Source organism: Adiantum capillus-veneris, chromosome 8 (assembly GCF_014529385.1).
Source record: "Adiantum capillus-veneris isolate H3 chromosome 8, ASM1452938v2, whole genome shotgun sequence".
NCBI classification, from domain to species: Eukaryota; Viridiplantae; Streptophyta; class Polypodiopsida; order Polypodiales; family Pteridaceae; genus Adiantum; species Adiantum capillus-veneris.
In genome coordinates this window covers 142,443,758-142,464,154 of record NC_140938.1, presented here as the reverse complement: position 1 = coordinate 142,464,154, position 20,397 = coordinate 142,443,758, and the positions used below count along the sequence as shown (strand labels likewise).

At 42.2% G+C, this 20,397-nt stretch overlaps 1 long non-coding RNA gene across 1 annotated transcript; it reads left to right on the top strand.

Annotated features, from left to right (window-relative positions):
• Positions 1 to 1,796: 1,796 nt before the first annotated feature.
• On the top strand, positions 1,797 to 5,633 carry LOC147453084 (uncharacterized). The gene is made up of 3 exons (XR_015189018.1): positions 1,797 to 1,904; positions 4,638 to 4,784; positions 4,892 to 5,633. It is a non-coding gene; the product is annotated as an uncharacterized LOC147453084 (long non-coding RNA).
• Positions 5,634 to 20,397: the final 14,764 nt, after the last annotated feature.

The following is a 20,397-nucleotide window of genomic DNA, read 5'->3' as shown; positions in this document are numbered from 1 at the left end:
TCTATCTCCCTTGGGCCAACTGCTTGGTATAGCCATGTAAGCCATTCGATCTGTTTCTGACATGGTTCACTAAGGAAGTTATATCCTTGAAAGGTGGAGTGAAGTTTGTGACGGGATGTTTGGGATACGTTCTATTGTCTAGCCAAAGGTCCATATTTTTTATGACCTGTGATTTGAAGTTCTCCTTTGAAGCTCCTGTAATGGTGTTTTGTTTGTTTTTCTTACAAAGAGGCTCATACTCTCATGAGAGCTCTATGCGCATATGATATACATCTCTCCGATTCCTTGTAGAAGTTCTTTGTGGAGAAGCTATAAGAGTGGACTGAGACATGACTAATTGAAGCTTTCTGCGGAAGGAGGTGAGAGCGCAATGGAAGAAAGAAATTTCAACAGTCGCATGCGACAACATGCAAGGGGGAATGAGGAGGGGGGGGGGGGGGGGGGGGGGGGGGAGAGAGAAAGAGCTGAGAAATCAGAGCTTATTTTTCAAAATATAGAAGATTGAGATATCCGACATTAAATTTTTGGCGGCCGCAGACACTTCCGTGCTATCATGACTAGATTACTTTTTGAGTTTTTTACTAAACGTACATTGTAATGAAAACGATATTCAGGTTTTTAAAAGACATGTATGAAAAAAGAGAAAATGAATTTCCTAGTACCTCTCTCTACGTTGACATGGCATTTCTTACGAGCCCAACTTCGAGTCCAAACTTTTTCTAACGAGAAATCTATGACACATAGACGAGCTCATTGACACCTGTAGTACACATTTGAGGTAACATATTTGTTTGTTCTATTGTACAGATGCAGGTAACAGGTTTTTCCTTACCGACTAGGTGTTTGTATGCATGATTGTAGTGGTTCATTGATTAAAATCATCTTATGATACAAAACATTTATAACTTTAACAGTGAGGAACAATGTTTTTGCATTTTACATTACTTGTATATTACAATGTTCAATATACAAGTTTTGTCCCCTCACTTGTTGGTTTATGATTTTTAAGTCATCTATGTATTGGTATAGGTTAATAATTAGACGAAGATACACGCATGCACACACACACACACACACACACACACACAAAGTGTATGTGGTTTATGTGTGGATGGGTGTGTATGTGTGTCTGCATGAATGTGTGTGTGTGTTTATTGTAGGGAAAGTGTGTGTATTGACATTAGTATGGGTGAGATTCCAATCTAATAGCCGACCTGCAAGTAATGGAGGCACTGGGGAAACACCAAGAAGCAATTGCTGATAGGTTATAAAACACACACACACACACACACACACACACACACACACATACACACAACGGCCCTCGTGACTAAATGGCACGGGGTCTTGTATGAAGACCCCGCCACGATGTGGATCTCGAAGAGATTTGGCGGCAAACAAAAATTCGACGACAAGTTCCGCACCCGGATTCGAACCCATGCGAGAATTGTGGCAGCTCTAAGCCCTAACCAGGCACATGACTGCATTTCGTTGAGATGAGTGTGTTTATACTTACTTATTTTTGTTTAAATTTACTCTTTGGATGTCCGAATTCAGTCCTAGTTTACTTTTTTACCTTGATTATGTAAGAACAAATTCTGCCATACTGGAAGGGGAGCTATGCCACTTGGCATCCCTGCGTTGAACTCCTAAAGTAAAGCTAAGAGCTCGTAAAGCTAAAGCTAGACTAAAAATATGGAGAAAAGCTAAAGATAAACTAAAAATATGGAAAAAAGCATGTGGCGACCACCTTTTATAGCAGCTTAACGTCGGCGTCGTTCTTAGTGTGCAGGAAAGCAAGCAGCGCATGTGCACACACACACACACACACAGAGAGAGAGAGAGAGAGAGAGAGAGAGAGAGCGCACAATTGATCACGACGCAGAGCAAAGGACAGAGCGCAGGTAATTCTTTTTTTTCCTATGCTAGTCGTTTTTTTTTCCCATGCTACTGCCGGGGAGAGAGACAGAAAGGCATGCTACTGCCGGGGGGGGGGAGAGAGAGAGAGAGAGAGAGAGAGAGAGAGAGAGAGAGAGAGAGAGAACGCTGATTACCTTGATTATGTAAGAACAAATTCTGCCATACTGGAAGGGGAGCTATGCCACTTGGTTTCTGTGTTTACCTTGCTGGCTGCAACTACGTTCAGAGAGAGAGAGAGAGAGAGAGAGAGAGAGAGAGTTGCGTTCTGCGCCTCCGCCTAACATCATGCAGCCTGGAATAGCTGGCATGCGCCCATAGCTGGTATGCCCCCGCCTTCCTTCTCTCAGGGTCCCCTTGGTCCACCTCGGAGCGCTGCAGCAATCGACCGCTCCGAGAGAGAGAGAGAGAGAGAGAGAGAGAGAGAGCTGCAGCCCCTTCCGCCATTGCCATGGATAACGGCTGTTTTCAGCAGATGCAAAGTGATGGCTTTTGTCCAGATGAGATCACGTGACTACACGCGCATCTTGAAGGAAGGCAGGGCTAGGTAGCTCTAGACTGTTTTCAGCAAATGCAATCACCTACATGTGCAGCTTGAGGCATCTAGCATCATGCAAGATGTTGGTATCGATAGAAGAGTTCACGATGATATTGTTATTCAGGGGCCACGCAAAGTAAGATAGAGCCACGTAAAAGAGGGCAAAACATGTAGAGAATTTATCCTTAAAAACTCTAAGATGAGGCGAAAAGCTCTTGAGGACCTTCTGTCTAGAATGTTGTCTCTTGGAGTGCATTGATTGCGGGATATGCACAACAGAAGCAGGGCCAGGGAACTCCAGGCTGATTTCAGCGGCCGATGCAAAGCGAGGACTTATCTCCAAGTGCAATCATATACGCGTGTATCTTGAAGGCATGTGGCTCTATGCATGATACCGATATTGGCATAAAAATTCTTGCTCATATGGTTGGTTAGGGGTTGTTGAAAAAGGGTATCGTGCTTGACAATGCCTTGGTTGACATGTTTGCTAAATGTGGTGCTCTTAAGAGAGCACAAAAAGTGCTCGAGGAGCTTTTTGCCCGGGGTGTGGACTCTTCGAATGCACCAATTGAAGGATTTGCCACACAGGGTAGGGACAAAAAGCTCCAGTCTGTTTTCAGCAAATGCGAAGCGAGGGCCTATCTCTAGATGCAATCACGTACGTATGTATCTTGAAGCATGTGGCTCTACGCAAGATGCTAATGTGGGCACAAAAATTCACAATTGTGTTGTTAGTTAAAGGCTATTGAAAAAGATGTCGTACTTTGCACTGCTTTTGGTTGATATGTATGCCAAGCACTGATTGCGGTATACGCACAACAAGAGCAGGGCCAGAAAGCTCTAGGTTGTTTTCAGCGGATGCAAAGTGAGGGCCTTTGTCCAGATAAAATCACCTACGCGTGCATCTTGAAGGCATGTGGCTCTATGCAGGATGCCAATATGGACTTCAACATTAACTCTGATATGGTTAGTCTCAAGTTGTTACAAAAAAATGTCGTGCTTCGCAATGCCTTGCTCAATATGTAGACCAAATCTGGTGTACTTTAGGGAGCACAGAAAGTGCTTGAGGACATTTATGTCTGGAATGTCGTCTTCTGGAGTGCATTGATGACGCGATATTCACAACATGAGCAGGACCAAAAATCTCTAGGCTATTTTTAGCGGATGCAAAGTGATGGCCTCTCTCCTGATGATGCACTCACATACGTGTGCATCTTGAAGGCATGTGGCTCTACACAAGATGCTGATATATGCATAAAAATTCACATTGATATTGTTAGTCAGGGAATAAGATGTCATGCTTGGGAATGCCTTGGTTGACATGTACTTTAAAAATTCGCTTCTGATATTGTTAAACCGAGCGTTGTTGCAAAAAATATCGTGCTTGGCAATGCCTCGGTCAATATGTATGCCAAATGTGGTGCACTTCCGAAAGCACAGAAAGTGCTTGAGGAGCTTCCTGTCCAAAATGTCATCTCTTGGAGTGTATCGATTGTGGAATATGCACAAGAGGAGCAGGGCAGAAATCTTTAGGTTGTTTTTAGCCAATGCAATTTGAGGGCCTCTCTCCTGATGCAATCACGTACGCGTGCATTTTGAAAGCATGTGGCTCTATGCAAGATGTTGGTATGGGCTTAAAAATTCACTCTGATATTGTTAGTCAGGGGTTGTTGAAAAAGATGTCGTGCTTGGCAAGGCCTTGATTGACATGTTTGCTAAATGTGGTGCAGTTTAGAGAGTACCACAACTTCTCGATAAGCTTCCCGTCCGGAGCTAGAATGCACCGATGGCAAGATTTAGAATCTCATCTAGAAATTTCATTTTATCGTGCTGCCAAGATAAGATACTCGTTAAGTTAAAAACTCAGGTAGCCTCCCATAGGGGCAGTTTTTCGTAGATGCGAAACGATGGCCTCTTTCTTGATTGCAGGATTTTCTCCACAAGGGCAATGCCAGAAACCTCTAGATTGTTTTCACCAGATGTGAATTGAGGGTTTGGGGATCTTCAAGAAAGATGTCCTGCTTGGCCGTGCTTTGATCAATATGTATGCCAGATGGGGCGCCCCAAAGACTATGAGTTTGTGTAGTGTGTGTGTGTGAGGTTACGGATACCATCCGGAAGATTCAACCTACCCTAAGACCACGGACATCAAAACTAATGTAGGTAATGGTATGCATGATAGAAAAAGTGAATGTGAAAGTTGACATGTTGGCGGAAGGGATGACGATGACACAACACATAATGGTGGGAAGGTGATGCAACAATACAAGGGAGGTCTGGCAACCAATCCATCCAACAATGTGCTTCATGCAGACGACCAATAGCAAAGGTACACTTATATTTCGTGTTTTGGTTTCCTCTATGTGATCTTAAAAGTTCTTAGATTCCATCATGTATACAATAAAGCAATGAATTTATATTATTTTTATTGAAAAGATTTCAGATGAAGGTGACAAGGACTAGTTATGCCCCACAAAGGGACACACGGACAATACACCTTGACATGGCAACGTGGAATGATACATGCATTTATAAAACATCGGTAATGAGTTCTTTCTTGTACAATTATGATATTTTTATAATAAAAAGTCCCTCCAACACTGGAGGAGAAGCATAAGTCCCCCTTCAACACTGGAGGGGATAGAAGTGGCGAGGGAAAGGCACGTTCCTTACGGTATCTTTATAAATGTGGAGAACGGTGCCAACTCCACACCATACATACGTATGGTTTTTTTTTTGGGCACAAGCCTCTCAAATGCACATAATGCATCTTGTTTCGTTTTTATTATAGTATGAAAATGTTTGCATCCATAATCTTTTCATGCAAAATCTCATTTGTACTGCGAGGTCAAAGAGCTTTTGGTGAAAGCTTCGAGAGAAGATGTTGAGCCTTCATTGAAAGCTATGCCATGCGGTAAAATCCACACCACTATCACTTTTTTACTTCTTACCATATACATAGTGAAGCAATCAAGGCAAACTAGTTCCAAATTGGATGACGCCGCGCGTCTTTGCTTTTGTGCTTGGAGTTCTCCTCCATGGATCCCATGACGGGGACAAGGGCCTGGTCACTATATGGCACGGTCGATGGATCCTATGCTCAAAAGGTGTGCAAGGTCTCTTCGAAAGGCATGCGTGGGGCTGGCGGCGAACCGTAGGGGAGGGTGTGCAATGCTCATTGGGCATGGATGAAATTAAGGGGAAAGGGGAGAGGAGGGGCTTCACCTCTCTTATGGCTTTTCACGTGCCCTTCAATGGCGCGTATTTTGGCTTGCAGGCTCGTGTTTCTGCTGTGAGCTGTTAGCACTCTCTGCCTTCGACAAGGCACGTTGTTGGCATTCTCAGAAGACAACCACGTCTGCTTAGCAACAAAGTGGGCTCGTGGAAGGCAGCATGGATATCATGCGCAAAGATGGGACATTGTGGGATGTTGGCCGACCTCGTCGGAGTTTATCAAGGATTTAGGGTGTAGTTCGAAGATGTAAAATACAAGTTTTAGCAAGAAAGGATATGTTTGAGCAAGGTAAAAGAATGACGCAAGCGGAGTTCATTAGATGAATTTGCAAGCTAGCTTTGGGGCCCATGGAAGCTTCCTTTGAAAAGAAGATTACCAATGCGATGCAGCCGTATATTGCCTGCCAATGCGATGGCGCTCTATGGCGCTCAATACATCCACATTCGTATGTTCAATGTCTTTGGTTTAGTGGCACTTAGTTATGCCTTGTTAGTGCTAAGAATTTTTTTTTCCCAAACCCACAAGATTGAATGTATTGAATCCTCCAAAATAAATGTATAAAGCAATTTCAAGCTAGCGTCGAGCCTCGAGACATCTCGTACGTGAGTGGATGTATTGAACCTTCCAAAATAAATGTACAAAGCAATTTCAAGCTCGTGTCGAGCCTTGAGACATTTCGTAATACATCAATAAGCTACCTGGCCTTAGTAAGAGGTAATCATCTACCCATGATCTAGATAGTTCACTTAGGTCAATATTGCGTTGATGGCTTTATATCACTCGTCCGATTACATTCCTTTTACCAGTGGAAGCAATCAATTCCTTACTTTCTTGTAAAATCTCTGTGAAACTAGCTGTTCAAAGAACATTCTCAAACACTCGACAATTCTTAGCCCTCTAGATTTTCTTATAGTAACAAAATCTAACAATTTATGTGCAGATAAGCAACACTTGGTTTTTTATCATTTTCCCTCCTAACTATAAGTCATTCTTGAAGAACCCTATCTTCTAGGTCTTTTGAACCCATTTCCAGATCTTCCATGCTAGGCTACCTACTGCCACTCCTTGAACAAGTGTAGAGGTCCTCACTAACCGTTTTGCATTCCAAACATCTATCAGAGCCACTACCTCTGGTTAGAATCTTCACTTCTGTCAAGCAAAGCCCCCCAGAATACCTTCCACAAAAAGATCTTCATTATGGGTGGCCATTGCGGATTCTAGATGTTATTGGCTACTGCCACCCACCTTGTTGCTCCGGCCATTGCTTTCCCCATTGTTTGTTAAGGGAGGAAAACCAATCATTCACAAGATCATTAGAATGTGATAGTCCCTTCTCGAAGCTTCTTGGTTTGCAGTTTCAAGAAGGGGCTGCATTTGGGCCATTGCCAGGTTTCCACTTGAACTTGGACTCATACACAAGCGTACAGTAGTTGTCAAGCCCTTCAACAACTCTGTTGACTAACAATCTTTCTATCCCATCGAGGTTCAAGTAGGTAGCTAGTTGGTCTATTCCCTTCCAGCTCTTGCTGTTACGATCCCAAAACTGGGCTAGTTGTTTAGCCTTTTGTTGTTGATATTTCTGGCAATTTCTCTCCAAAATGGGTTCAAAGGGATGTTTCATGATTTAGAGATCCACAGGGACCATTGATTTATGGAATTTTAAAAATACCTAGTCAACTCTCCCCACTTCAATGTCTCCAATGCTCTAGTGTACTTCCGTACTAGCTCACCCCTTGTTCCTCCAAGTCTTAGGCTGGTTCACTGAGGGGCAAGAAGTTTGTTGTGCACCTCTAGGTCTTTCCATTGGCCTCCTTGAGAGACAAGTTTTACCTTGTCAATTGCATCCTTTGTCATAATAGCCCATGCCTAGTCTTGCTTAGTGATTGACGTCAAGAACTTGGCCTACTAGGTCTCTGCATGGATAGCAAGGTTGAGAATCCTGATGCCACCTTGCTCCATTGGTCTCACAACAAACTCCCATTTAGCTCACTGCCATGGTGTTGAGGCTTTGATGTTGTTTTCCGTTAAAATCTTTTCACCACTTTTAACACTTTTATGTCCAAAGACCTAAATGTTGCAAGTTTCTTAGACCAATTGTGTGCATTTTGTAAGACCTCACACATGGCATCATCCATGTCGTCAATTGTGTGGGCTTTGCTTGCCCTGAGTATTTCTTCTACAAAACTCTTTGGCTCCAAGATAGTCCAAGGAGGGACATCACCGGCCTGCTTTATGACATGTTTGATTACTTCAAAGAAGTTGGCTAACTCGATGGGTGTGTCTTTGTACATTGCTGCCAAGGTGTCTCTCACTCAATTTCATTTGTGATAGCATAAAGGATGTGGCATGGGTGACATAGCTTTGAGGATGCTTTTCAAGTCATATCAAAGGGCAACATAGGGAGGTGATGTACCTCCAGTGCCATCTACAGGGATAGGTATGATAGATTCTCCTACACGGTTAAGAGAGGGGGAAGATGGGTGAATTTTACTATGTCATAAGTTCTTTCAAGCTATCTATTCCCTACTACAATGTCATAAAATCTAATATCTAACCAACACAAATGATTTTCTCATATTAAATTGATAATTTACTATGGGAGAATAAACGGGAATAAGGGTTAGAATATAGACATGTGCTTATGGATCCGTTTCAGCACGGGGCCAAGGTTAAAGGGGTCCAAATGAGAGATGGTCTGCTAAAGAGAAATGCTATCTAATGGAGCTTAAAGACCTTAGGGTTATCTTCATTAAAGACCTCCAAAAGTTAGTGTTAAAAAGTACTTTGATCTTAGGCAAGCTAGGGCTAACCTTGAGGTGGAAATCCTACTCAAGCATGAGGTGCTTGTCGGCTTGCTAAGTGTTAGTGGGAACCTTGCCCAAAAGATTGAGGTGCTTCTCACATGCTTAAATGACTAAGGTTCTTGAAGTGTTCAATTCAAAGATAAACTCTCAAGAGGCATCAACCTTTCTATGCTTGAATGACTAAGTGCTTGAAGTATTCAATTCAAACCAAATGACTTAATAAGCATAAAAGACACATGTTCAAATGATCCTTCACATGTGGCCCTCATGATGTGCCTTAATGCTATTGGATAGGTTTTAAAGGGGTCCAATGAGAATTTAGATACATAAAAATAAATAATTAAGTTCTTTCTCACACACACAAATTTTCTCATTGTGTGGAGTACAAAGTGCAAGAGCTCCATGTCCTTCTCCAAGCTTGTTGAAAAGTGGAGAGCCTACACCAACACTCTTGGCTATGGAATGCAAATCCAGCCAAGAGACATGCTTCAATGCTTAAGCTTGCCATCTTCTTCATCTTCATTACTATGCTATTATGCTATGCTAAGCAAGAAGAGTGATGATAAGTGAGGAACTATTTCTTTCTCATATGGATGATTCTTCTTCCTCTTTCCTACTCTCATTCCCCGCTAGCTCTCTCCACCTTCGAAGGTGTTTGACTTGGGACTGAGGCTTGGGATAGTTAATGCTTTTTGCAAAGTTTATGTTATGCTCGTGATGTATGAAGCTTTCCATTTTCATAGCAATACCAAGGTCAAAAGAAACACAAAGATTGTATTGTAACAAGTCTCTTTTGATAGGAAAATCTATAATAAAAACGCCTTTTGGAGGGGGAACCGTTGGCTCCAAGTAAATCCGGTCCTCAACTATTGTCATGTTCTCTAATACTCTCTCTCTTACAAAAGTATTGTTCATGCCAAGTTAATTAAGTACTATGTTCATGTTGCTACCATCAATTAAGTTCATCCTCTATGTTCTCAAAGTAATCTCAAAAAAATTGATCACTCTAATTCGCTTAATTCCGTTATTCTCAAAGTTCATAGGCCATTTCCATTACATTGGTATCTGAGCATTTGGTTTCTCTTTTCTTGCTTAAGAAGAGAGGTCCTTAAGTAGCCTATCAATGGTTGATTTTGTTAATTATATTAAGTGGGACTGGGACCAATTATTGATTTTGTTGAGCCCACTATGTGGGATATGGTGAACACCTCGAGAGCTTTGGTTTTAATAATGGGGGGTCCTTAAGTAGCCTATTAATGGTTGATTTTGTTAATTATATTAGGGTAAGTGGGACTGGGATCTATTATCGGTTTTGTTGAGCCCGCTATGTGGGATATGATGCACACCTCGGGAGCTTTGGTCTTAATAATGGGATTTTTTTAGACTTGCCTACGGATTTACCATTATTCAGCCATAAGAAGTCCGAAAGGAGCTATCTCTCAACAATTCTGCAATGTTAGACCCACCCCACTACTCTCTATAATTAATCAATTCGAGCCGTGGGTGTGGATACTTAAGTGCTTATTTTCAAAGGCTAAGAGGAGTAGAAACTAAGGTTTTGAATTGCCAAAGAATACACTAAGTAAATACATAAGTATAATTAGCATGGCTGATAATAACCAAGAGAGTAGAATGAACATTGATAACTTTGATTTTGCACATGAAGGTGCTAATGATAATGCCCCCATGTTTATCAATTATCTTCTTACTAGGTTGCATCAAGCTATGGGCAACCCTACTTTGCAAGCGGAAGTTACTCAACAACTTTGTGCTTATGGGATTTCCCTTCCTCTCCAAGAGGAGAGAGAGCTTAGTAGGAGGCCTCTTGATGAGACCCCCAAAAGAAGACTCTCTCACATATGAGAGGAGGAATCCAAAGAACAAGAAAGTAATGAATCCCTAAGTTCCTCTGAAGATGTGCTTCTCCTCGTCACTCCAAAAGGGAAGAGAGGAAACAAAGGAAGAAAAGGTCAAGAAAGAGGTCACGCTTGTAAGGTGCAACGGAAGTGAATGATGAACTTTGCTCAAGATGAGTGCTCCGAACTGTGCTCAAGGTTCCTTTTACTTACGGAAGGGAGAGCCTTCCATTCCTATAGTGAGAGAGTGCAATGAACACAAACAAAGTGGTGAACATTGTGAATGAAGGTGCTGAGACTGAGAGATAGAAAGAGAAGAATACGACACCAGAATGTTGTCAAACCCTCCTCCGAAGGCACCACTCTCTATATATGGCGAGAGCAGTCTACTATTGATTGCACAAATCTCTACAATGCTTTGGACTTGCAAACGATGTCAACAATGACGAGACGGGTTGAAATTTGAAAAGGCTAATTGTTGAAATCTGTAAATCTTTATTTGCTAAATTTTGACTCTATGTCTGTGGTGCGGGTGATGACGACGATGCAACGACGAAGCATTGAAAATGCAGATGTTGAAATCTGCGTTTTTTGGGCTAAAATTGTAAACGCTCGTTGATCTAATCATGCGGCAAGGTTGAGGACTTGTTCTGTGATATCTTGAAGCTGAAAATGCAAAACGCTAATGCAGATGCCGGTTCTGTCGCGATGAATCTGCAAAATGCCGAGGTTGATTTGTAAACCAAAAACACTAGGGTTGAATCTGTGTTGTTCTGCTAACGCTAGGACTGATCTATTGTTCTACTGTTGCCACGCTACTGCAAGTTGCAAAAAGCTAGGAGATCTTGCAAGGCTGAAAAACATTGGCTGATCTTTGGTCTGTGGATGAAAACACATAGTTGACTGTTGGGGGGGGGAGTCTTGCTGAGAAGGTGCCTGCTGAACACTTGGTTCCTATTGCCTCTTCTGCCAGATTATGCTAGCACTAGGGTTTCTCATATACTTCCTTGTCAAATTTCCCTACCCAGTTCCCAACAAAAATCACTTAAAAATAATAAGTGAAAAATGGCTAAAATAGGGAAAAAAGATATATGCACTATAAAAATCCTCCTAACGGGTTTTGACTGAAATCTGATGGTTATTCTATGTGCAACCGGAGAATATGCATCTACTCTAAGTGCCTGCACATGCACAGTCTGCGAACAGACTAACAAAAGTGCCAAAACACTCTCTAAGGTAACTGAACTGAACCCTAGTCATGAAGTAGCTTGTCCATGTACACATAGGGTTAGATGTGCACGTGACATCCCCTCCTTTTCAAAGTGAGGTACTAGTACCGAACTATATGGCGTCGAGGGGGATTGCCAACAGTGTCTGGATGAATCTTAGAAATGACTCTTCACCGGCCCACTCTGATGCATGGGTCATGCGATACTTGAACTAACGGTTTTGACTGAAATCTGATGGTTATGCTATGTGAAACCAGAGGATATGCATCTACTCTAAGTGCCTGCACATGGACGATCTGCGAACAGACTCACAAAAGTGCCAAAACACTCTCGAAGGTAACTGAACTGAACCCTAGTCATGAAGTAGCTTATCCACGTACACATAGGGTTAGATGTGCACGTGACATCCTTCCTTTTCAAAGTGAGGTACTAGTACCGAACTATATGGCGTCGAGAGGGATTTCCAACAGCGTCTGGATGAATCCTGGAAAGGACTCTTCACCGGCCCACTCTGATGCGTGGGTCATGCGATACTTGAACTTCATAAAGGTCTGCAACGATTGCTTCTTTGGGCCGTGCCGAAAGCGACACAAAGTCATCTATGGCTCCTTCAATATTTCAACTTCTTCCATAGTCATATATCTACCTTCTTCAAGTATCTCCGAGGATGAAAAGTCATGGAACCACTTCCAACACAAAAACATGAACATACCCATTCCATGTAAAATGACTGAAAAAATACTATTTCTTTGAAAAAAATGTGCATGCAATGCAGATGAACAAAGTGACGGAGTGCCACACTGTTCATCAAACACACACAAACAATGGGGTCGAATCTTGACTTTCTAATTTAAATCAATCAACTGTGGCAAAACACAATGGAAATGTCGATGCTTGATGCTCAATCCTTCTTGTGGTCTTTTGGATACTGTGTCATGCCAAGGAAGAGACATGGAATGTGAATTCCATGAATGCAAACATTTCATCTTTTCATGAGTAATCCACATACATTTGTGCTCATTCATGAGTGAATCATGCTCATCGTACAATATGGCATGCCTGTGAAAAGGGATCACATAAGGGCCGTGACTAAAATACAGGAAAGCATCACGAATGAAACACTCGAACAATGAGTGCTGACTAATCATTAGAACACAAAATACTTCTTATGGGGGTTCTTTGAAACACGACTCAAGAGCCCAGATCGGTTCTTTCTGATTGATCAAATCTGCACAATTAGGTTAGCTTCACTAGAAAATGTATCAACTAAACCATCATCCTTGTGAACAATCACATCTTTATCCTGCAAATCATCATGCTCGTGAATAATCACATCTTGATCATGCTTATTATCTCGCTTATCGTTATCATGGAAATCATAAACCGCGCCTTGAGCTTGTCTTGGAAGTCGGCCCAATTGAAGGAAAGGGACGCGCCTTCCTCAGCTTCCTCTAGGTGCGCAGTCAACTGTGCCTCTTGCCATGCATGGTACCAATTAGTGGCATCACCGACAAGGTACATGGCTGCCGTCAAAACCTTGCTATTCACTGTCTTCTTAGTTGTCACAAAATAAGCATTAAATTGATGCAACCAAGAATGAATAATCGTAGCATCAATTTACCATCATACTTACTAAACGTAATCTTCTCAGTGACGGGGTTGTTGGAGTCCGAATCTTGACTTGTGCCACTTGATGAACTACCAACATCTTTGGCTGGCTCGAACTTCGAGGTGAGAACCTATCGGACCAACTCTTGCATACGTAGGTCTCTCTGTATCTCACGCTCTGACTCTAAGGCCGTTCATCTTTCTTCAATAGCTACCTGTCTTTCTTTGGCCGCCAAGCACGCTTGCTCACGCTCAAGCTCAATAGCTACCTGTCTTTCTTTGGCCGCCAAGCGCGCTTTCTCACGCTCACGCTCAATAGATGCCTTTATTTTTTCTTTTCTTTCTTTTTGTTCCTTGGCTGTTGTTGAGCCAGCAGAGGATCACACCCACATTTTTGCTCACACTCATCATTTTGTAACCATTGATTGTAATAAATGTCTTTCCGACATTAATTTTGATTTGAGCCATTCATTAAGTAACGGGACTCAATTGAGCTTCCAGCTTGTAATCCCGAAGTAATTTCACTTGCTGATGTAATTAGTTAGAGATGTTCTCACCTCCAAGGGTGAGGTATATAAGCCAAAGTTTTTGTAACCTAAAGGAGGCAGATTATTAATAAAAGTGAGTTTTTTGGAGCGCCGTGACTGTGTCTGAGAGAGAGAGAGAGAGAGAGAGAGAGAGAGAGAGAGAGAGAGAGAGAGTGAGAGTCTTATCTACTTGCTACGCGAGCTACGGAGCCGCCATTGGAGAAGTGACACCGCCATTGTGTTAGCAACGGCGAGAGCTACGCACAGATACCAAGAGTGCGCGCTATCGGCTTCTATGTGTGGTAAGTTCCTACGAGCTTCGGTGTGAGTTTTCTTCCAACTCGTGTGTCGGAATGGAGCGTGCAACATATCTATAGAACCACAACGAGTAGAGCTACACATTAGTACCATCGGGGTCAAGTTTCGATCACCTGTATTTTTTGGCCTGTCTTCATATGCGTTTACCGCACGGAGTGGTTATAGATTGATTTTGCAGTTCAAGTCTTTAGGGTGTTGTTCTTACCTAGTGTATAGACTTTCCCTTGAGTTTGAAATCGATTCAATGATTCTTGATCCTGTTTCGTATAACATTCGTTCGTAGTACGGATTTCAGTCACTTGCGTATTTTAGAACTTAGATTTGACTTCCTTAGTAGTGATTGTCATTAGAAGGTCAAGTAGGTGATTTGACACCCACCTAATTGTTTTCATGCGCCTGCGGGTCAAGCTCCGTCCTTGTCTGACAAATTCTGTTGTTGGTTGAGTTCTCGCTATTTAGCTTCCGCTAGCGGCGTAACCACCTTAACATTTGGCGCCGCTGCCGGGGACGAGAGCCCTAAGTAGGTGACCTTAGACTAATCCTACGAGGTGAGTCATATAAACTACTTTGTATACTTTAGTTAGAAAAGATCTAGGAGTGGTGGACTCCGAAGATCTCGAGAGATACTAGGAAGTGGGGTATTCCTGGGTCTTCCGTGTTGACAGTATTTTTAGTTTAGCTTAGATTTGTTTGTTGTTTTGTTGGTGTTGAGTAGTTGTTGATAGAAGAAGAATTTGCTAGTCCGTGAGTGACAGTGGATCTCTTTAAAATCACAATTACCAAACCCATTTTATGATTAGGAATAGCTTAGGTAGGACTTCATTTGATCCTGATCTGGAGCTAGTAATCATTGAAGTATTTGCTTGATATGGTTGATTGCATGATAGATCACTAAACTGTCGAGTTAGTAGTGAAACTTGTAATAAACAAAAGTCAGAGAAATTTTCTGTGTATCTGGAAATCTGCAACTTTAGACATCATACGCGTATGATGTCTAAATGACCAAACAGAAACCAAAACAGAAATTTTGACTTTACCAGAGTGTTCAAAAGGGGGGTTATACCCTAATTTCAACTTAAAACAAGAGCATTAACACTCAAAGAAACCCAAAAAGACAAGCCGGAGTAGCCGGAGTCCAAGAAACGCAAAGAATAGGAAATTTTGGATTTAGATCTTGTTTTTACATTCAAACCTGACAAAAACACTTGAAACTCAATTATAAACATTGGAGAAGTCTTAAAACCAAGAATAGTCAAAATCTAGGACAAAAGACATCATACGCGTATAATGTCTTTTAGCACATCCACTACTTATTTTTGATATCTGACCTGACAAGATTGTTACAAACACTATAGAAAGCATAAATATCAGGTCTTGACCCAAATTGATGAAAAAGACATCATACGCGTATGATGTCTTTGACCTAATTTTGGACATATTTTGATACTTTGCCAACACAGATCCATTGTAATAGCTGTCTAGAGGTTATATTTCAAGTTTCATCCCATTTGGATCACAATTGACCCAAAACAAGTCAAAAGCGAAAAATTGCCAAGAAAAGCCTAAATTAGCCATAACTTGCTCAAACAGAGTTCAAACTGAATTTTGTGAGGGGACAGAGCATAAGGGGACTACTGAGAGTGAGCATAACCAAAATAGTCCAAATCTGTGAAAAAAGACATCATACGCGTATAATGTCTTTTTCAGCATAACTGCAACAAAATTCTCACTTGAAGAAACAGAAGTTGTCCAACTGACAAGATTAAACAATTGACCAAGTAGTATCAATCAGTTTGGATCAATTCTGACCACAAAAACTTGGGAAAACAAATTATCGAGACAGAAAAGTTAAAGTCCTTTAGGGGAATTGATGAATTTGAGATCGTGCAGGAATCTCGAGAATAACCAACCAAAACAAGGGGAACAAGCAAGTGTCATATTAACCGAGGGAAGTGTAAACCAAAGTTGGGTGCAACCATTAGAGCCGGTCTTTGAAGGAAGTGTTTCTGATACTTCTTCGGAGAGATCTTACGAGATTTTCACCGAACACTTGGAACACTTGAACCTGAACAACAGAGAAAATATGGCAGCGGGATCATCAAACCCTTCCGCCACAATGAAGCTATTGTTCATAAAATATCAGTACGACAATGAGCAAGGTGCCAAGATCTACAAAGATGGAATGGACCGCTATTGTGTAAAGATAGAAGATATACCTAGTGAGTTCAAGGACTTAGTTGTTACCATATACATGTGGTAGTGATGTGTGTGAACACACTAGGACCGCCGGGGCATTTTTTCCCTCTTTAGGAGGTTTTTTCCCCCGTGCATTGTATATACGCCCATCACTCTAGGGCTATCTATCTTTCCATTGCACACTAAGTAACACACTCTCTATTGTGTGCCTTGAGCTTCCTTCGTCTTCTCCAAGCTGTGTGTGTTTCTCTGCAACCCTAATTCCAACAATTGGTATCAGAGCAGGTCACGTCCTCCCGGGCTTAGTCGCCAGCTGCTCCAGCACACGCCTGCTCACTCTCTCCGATTTCAGTGAGCTTTGGCGAGCGTTCGCAGGTCGACAAATATTTTGGGAGATCTCAAAGAGCTCGGTCTGCTCAGAATTTTGATTTGGGCTCATTTCGGCCTCCGTTTCCACTACGGGCAGTACTGCACAGGCTATTTCGTCATTTTGTGCAGATTTTTTGTCAGTGCCGTTTTCTGCATAACAGGTACCTTATAGTCTTCTACGGTTTGTGCTATATAGCACAAGTTGTTCCCGCTCCATTTCTCCTATTTTCGGGCAGTTTTCACATCAGGTGCAGCATTTACCATGGCTGACAACAACAACACAGATGTGTTCAAGATGTTTGCTGCTGAGGACAGGTTGGATGGGGACAACTACCCTATGTGGGCTTATATGATGCAACATGTTCTTGTGTCAAAAGGTGTCTGGAACATTATGCAGGGCATTGATGTACGTCCTGGTTCTGAAGATGTAGGCGATGTTGAGGATGTTGCAGGTCTTGCTGCAAGGATTGCAGCTGTTAGAGTTGTTTTGCCTACAGCAGAACAAGCTCGTTGGGATGTTAAGGATGCGCAGGCTCATGCATTGATTGCGTTGTCTGTGAAGCGCACCATTATTCCTCACATCCGTTCAGCTAAATCTGCAAAACAGGCTTGGGATATTCTAGCAGGTCTTTATGCAAGCCGCAATGAGGCTAAAATTGCTTTGCTGCGTAAAGAGCTAGAGTCGAAGATTATGCATGAGGAAGATGATATGGACACTTTCCTTGCTAGTGTCAAGGATATCAATGAGCAACTCATTTCTGCAGGTGAAGTCATTTCTGACAGTTCCCTTGTGCAGACTGTTCTTGATGCCTTACCAGATTCCTACCAGACTTTTGCTAGTACTTGGAGACTGATGACCCAAGGAAATCCTGAAGTTGTCAAGTTTGATGCATTATGCACATTGCTGTTGCAAGAGTCACTTTCTAGAAAAAACAGGACTAGGCAGCGTGCAGTTGAACAGGCTTTTATTGCTTCTCAAAGAAAGGGTGGTAACAGTAATGCAGCCACTTCTTATGGTTCTGCTGCGAGTGGCAAAAATTCTGTTCCTATTGCTTCTACTGGCAGCACTTCGTCTGGCAATTCTGGTGATAAGGGCAAAAAGAAGATGCGTTGCCATTATTGTAAAGCCAATGATCACTTGATCAAGTCGTGTCCTAAGTTGAAGGCCAAAGAGGCTAAGAAGAAAGAGGGTGGTTCCACTGCAAATGCTGGTTCCACTACAAATGCAGCCATTGTTGAGTCTTCTGTGAAAGGAGATTGTGATGCTGATGTTGATGCAGAATGGGCTTTTAGCGCAGAGTGCACTTACAATCCTGCTGTCCATGATGCATGCTTGTCAGTTGCTGCAGATTCACATGTGTGGTATTTCGACAGTGGTGCTACAAAGCACATTACCTCACATCGTGAATTGTTTACCTCTCTCGAGTCTGTCCCTCATGGGAATTCAGTCACTTGTGCCAACAACGCCTCTTATCCAGTTCAGGGAGTTGGAAAGATTGTGCTCACTGCTGCTAATGGCAGTTCCTTCACACTTGTTGATGCACTTTATGTACCTGGGATCAAGAAAAATCTATTGTCTGTATCCGCACTTGCTAGACTTGGACTTGTAGTCAAATTTGTGGATGACAGATGTACAGTTCATGATCTCAGTTTTGGTGATGAAATTGTTGCATCTGGGCTTTTGTGCCGTGGGCTGTATAAGCTCACTTTGTATGACAAGTGTGGACAAAATTTTGCAAATGCTGTTGCAGATTCAAGGGCTATTTCAGATGCAAAACTTTGGCATGCACGTTTTGGTCATCTGAATTTTGCCAGTTTGCTGCGTTTGCAGAAATCTGATATGGTTGCTTCTTTGCCGCCTCTTGAAGCACCTATCAAACATGTTTGTGAAGGCTGTATTCTGGGTAAAATGCAGCGTTCTAAGTTTCCAAAGGATGGTTCAGTTAGGGCCACATGCAGGTTGCAGCTTGTGCATAGTGACGTTTGTGGGCCCATGCAAACTCCGTCCTTGGGCAATTACCTGTACTTCGTGACTTTCATTGATGATTACTCCAGGCATGCGTGGGTATTTCCGCTTAAAGCGAAGTCCGAAGTTTTTATGTGCTTCAAACAATTTTTGGCTATGGCTGAAAATGTCTCAAAATGTACTATGGGCACCCTCCGTTCCGATCGAGGGGGGGAATATATGTCTCATGAATTTAATGCATTTCTGGCTAGTCGTGGGATAAAACACCAATGTACAGTGCCTTATACACCTCAGCAAAATGGTGTTGCTGAGAGGAAAAACAGGTCACTAACGGAAATGGCACGATGTATGGTCAAAAGTCAAGCTTTGCCGCATTCTTTTTGGCTTGAGGCCATCATGTGTGCCACTTATGTACTTAACAGGTGTCCTACGAAAGCTTTGCAGTCTATTACTCCATATGAAGCATGGCATGATAGAAAACCTTCTATTGAGCACATGCGTGTTTTTGGTTGTTTGGCATATGCTTTGGTGCCACAAGTGCAGCGCAGAAAATTGGATGATAAGGCTGTCAAATGTATTTTTGTTGGTTATAGTGCTGAAAGCAAAGGTTACAGGTTGTATCATCCGCAAACAAAACGTATTTTGGTTTCACGGGATGTAGTGTTTGTGGAAGATTCTGTTCAACCCTTGCTGTCATGTACTAGAGACAGTAATGTAAGCTCACAGGACATTTATGACACTTTGTTGCCTCTTTTCAGTGGTGGAAATACGAATGTAAGTTCCAATGAGGCAAATGTACAGCCTATGGGGGTTTCTGAAAATGTTTTAGAACAGCCTATTACTGATGCAGATGTACATGATGTACTTGATGAGGAAAGGGCTGAAAATGAGCAGGCTAGAAGTATGCCAAAATGGCTAGTGCACACTTTGCGTGACAGTAAATTGGATGCACCTTTATCTAGTCGTACTCGTTCAGCCTCTCGCCATGCATCTTATGCATCAGATTGTTATGCTTTGGCTGTGTCTAGTTTACATGATGTTGAGGAGCCTCTGTCTTTTGATGAAGCACAGAATTCAGAAAATTGGATTGCTGCCATGAAATCAGAATATGATGCACTTATAGAGAATGACACATGGACTTTATGTGATTTGCCTCCTGGCAAAAAGGCCATTGGTACGAAGTGGGTTTACAAGTTGAAACGCAAGCCGGATGGTGAGATCGATCGCCATAAGGCTCGACTTGTTGCAAAGGGTTATGCACAACAAAAAGGCATAGATTATGAAGAGACTTTTGCTCCCACTTGTCGTATGACTACTGTGCGTTTTCTATGTGCATTGGCAGCTCATTTTGGTTGGGATGTACATCAATCAGACATTGTTACTGCTTTCTTGAATGGTGACATATTTGAGGAAGTTTATGTAACGCAGCCTCGCGGTTTTGTCATAAAAGGACAAGAGGACAAAGTGTGCAAATGTAAGAAGGCTTTGTATGGGTTGAAGCAATCTCCTCGTGCTTGGTATGAGAAAGCTGACACTCATTTGGTTAAACGAGGCTTTCGTAACAGTCCAACAGAAAGCACATTGTATGTAAAGCGTGAGGATGATGTATTTCTCATTGTGGTTCTTTATGTTGATGATTTGCTGATCACTGGACCAAATGAGAGACATATTGCTGAATTTAAGGCTGATTTGAATGCTACTTTCAAGATGAAAGATTTGGGGCTGTTGCATCATTACTTGGGTATACAGTTTAAGCAGTGTGATGGTGGTATTGCCTTGTGTCAGAAAAGTTACATAGAGACATTGCTATGTAAGTTTGGACTTGAGGATTGCA